This window comes from Leptodactylus fuscus, chromosome 1, assembly GCF_031893055.1.
Source record: "Leptodactylus fuscus isolate aLepFus1 chromosome 1, aLepFus1.hap2, whole genome shotgun sequence".
Classification (NCBI taxonomy): Eukaryota; Metazoa; Chordata; class Amphibia; order Anura; family Leptodactylidae; genus Leptodactylus; species Leptodactylus fuscus.
In genome coordinates this window covers 109,645,598-109,648,446 of record NC_134265.1, presented here as the reverse complement: position 1 = coordinate 109,648,446, position 2,849 = coordinate 109,645,598, and the positions used below count along the sequence as shown (strand labels likewise).

Below are 2,849 nucleotides of genomic sequence, written 5' to 3'. Positions count from 1 at the left end.
GATCACATGCCCATGTAGGAAGTTTTATGTGGGCAAAACTATTAGACCGATGCATCATAGGTTTAGGGAACATTTCCGGTATATCAGCAGTGGCAAAGGATCACCACGATTAATAGAACATGTCAGGGACGTTCATGGAGGGAGGGAGAATGCTCGGCGACCATCAAACTTAACTGAACTTGAATTGTTTTGTAAAGAGGAATGGTCCAAAATACCTTCATCCAGGATCCAGGAACTGATTAAAAGCTACAGGAAGCGACTAGAGGCTGTTATCTTTGCAAAAGGAGGATCTACTAAATATTAATGTCACTTTTCTGTTGAGGTGCCCATACTTTTGCACCGGTCAAATTTTGGTTTAATGCATATTGCACATTTTCTGTTAATACAATAAACCTCATTTCAATCCTGAAATATTACTGTGTCCATAAATTATTAGATATATCAAACTGAAATGGCTGTTGCAAACACCAAAATATTTAGAACTAAAAATGATTAAGATTAATAGGGGTGCCCAAACTTTTTCATAGGACTGTATGTTTCACAGTAATGTTATACTTTTATATGTATTCTAGGGAAAGGAGGTGAACTTTTATTTTTTATTATATTTTTTTTTTCTTTTTTTTACTATTTTATTATCCCCCGCCTAGGGGGCTTGAACCTGCACTCATTTGATTGCAAGTCCCATAGACGGCAATACAAGTGTATTGCCGTCTATGGGAGATTCTATACATTACTATCGCAGAGTGTCATAGACCAGCCGCGATAGTAATATATATCTATGACAGACATGGGAGCCTTCATTAGGCTCCCAGCTGTCATCGGAACAGGTCGGCTCCTGCGACCTCGCCGTGCAGGAGCCGGCCTGCATCACTAAAGGTATGGGGCCGGTGGGGACCGGCCCCGGGGCTAACTGACTGCCGGGACCTGCGGAGGAGGAGCGGATTTACAGCATGGCCGCGCTACTGCCACCGCTGGTTTTCTTCAGCGGCAGGAGCTTGGCAATCTGCAAGCCCCGGCAGCTAAGACAGTCCCCCGCATCTGCTGTAATAGACCGGGGGATGCCGGGGAGTGTCTTAGCTACCAGGGCCTGCAGATTGTCACGCTCCTGCCGCTGCAGAAAACCAGCAGTGGCAGTAGCGCGGCCATGCTGTAAATCCGCTCCTCCCCCCACATTCGGACTATAAGACGCACCCTCATTTTCCTCCGAAATTTTGGGGGAAAAAAGTGCGTCTTATAGTCCGAAAAATACGGTACTTCATTTGATAGTGGAAGGCTAAGTATCATAAATTTTCTCACTCTAGTTCACCAGAGGACAGGGGTAATAAATTTACAATGTACAAGCTACCAGTGATATTCAATAAGGTGAACAAATAAGTTTAATCAGCCTTTGTGTGGTGAGGGAGACTTATGGACCCCCAGCCTTATGGATCCAGTGGTAGATGAGACGACTTTGAACCATTTAAGTTATGCCAGGGATTATGGGTCCCCTAAGGTTCCTGGAACTGGGTGAAATTGCACCCTCTGGCACCCTCAAGCTACGCTCTGTGGATAACATTAAAAAAACAGAATCTGCTTTTCATGCTACTACCCAGCACGGAGGGGAGCATGCTGGCTAAGGGTCCCCTGCAGTCCGTCCAGGTTTTCAGATGCAAGAAAACAGCCACTGCTGTTGCTCACTGCAAAAGAGGTAATGGCCTCATTAAAGTGAACGGAAGAACACTGGAGATGATCGAACCCGCAACTCTGCAGTACAAGCTGCTTGAGCCTGTTCTTCTCTTGGGTAAGGAGCGATTTGCTGGTGTTGATATCAGAGTCCGTGTGAAGGGTGGTGGACATGTTGCACAAGTCTATGCCATTCGTCAAGCCATTTCCAATAGTATGTTGATGAGGCTTCCAAGAAGGAAATCAAGGATATTCTCTTTCAGTATGACAGGACTCTTCTAGTTGCAGATTCTTGTCGTTGCAAGTCCAAGAAATTTGGTGGACCTGGAGCCTGTGCTCGCTACCAGACGCTTTACCGTTAATTGCACTTTACATTTTCTTTCAATAAACAGTTGGAAAACTACAAAAACAACCCCCCCCTTCAAGAATCCATGGTGTTATACTGTGTGGGAGCCAGTAAATGGGGCATTAAACTATGTGCGAGGCAGTAAATGGGGCGTTATACTGTATGGGAATTCGAAGCAGATTTTTTTTCAGCTTGTCACAAACCAATGAGGATTTTGACGCTGAATTTGAAGTGAGATTTCAAGAAGAATTTGGAGAAGAGTGCCACTGTATTTTGCCTTTATTGGTTACAGCCAAATTCCATGAGTGGATAAAGACAAATTCCGCATCCACTTCCGTGTCAAATTCCATGTTGACTAAATGGGAGTTCTCAGGCAAAATCCACCTGAAGTACGAGCATGATGCGTATTTTTCCACTAGCTGAAAAATTCTTCTACTGCCTTTCACTGAAAAGAATGGTAGACGAATTTCAGGCAGACTTTGAAATGGATTCCACATCAAATTCCTACATGAGAACTTACCCTTACATGCCCTTTGAATGTCCTCTGATATCACATAAGAACAGGAGTTTCTCCCCTTATACTATTGTCTACTTATTCTTTTATTTCTATTATAATTCTGCATCATCTATGGTGTGTTTTAGGTTCTATTCCCATCTTCAGTAGTTATTTCTGTTGCACTTCTCCATTATAGGGGCAGAGCAATAGAACCAGATAGGACACCAATGACAGCTGACAGATCCTTTTAACTATAATGTAATATATACTTTTCTGTTGGGGGATGGGATTTTACCACACAAAATAATGCAGCCACTACACAGCTTCTAGCTCTGATGTGAACAG

The 2,849-nt window shown here is 43.5% G+C and overlaps 1 pseudogene; it reads left to right on the top strand.

Moving 5' to 3' along the window:
- Window positions 1–1,578: 1,578 nt before the first annotated feature.
- On the top strand, window positions 1,579–2,074 carry LOC142193560 (small ribosomal subunit protein uS9-like; annotated as a pseudogene).
- The last annotated feature ends 775 nt before the right edge of the window (window positions 2,075–2,849 follow it).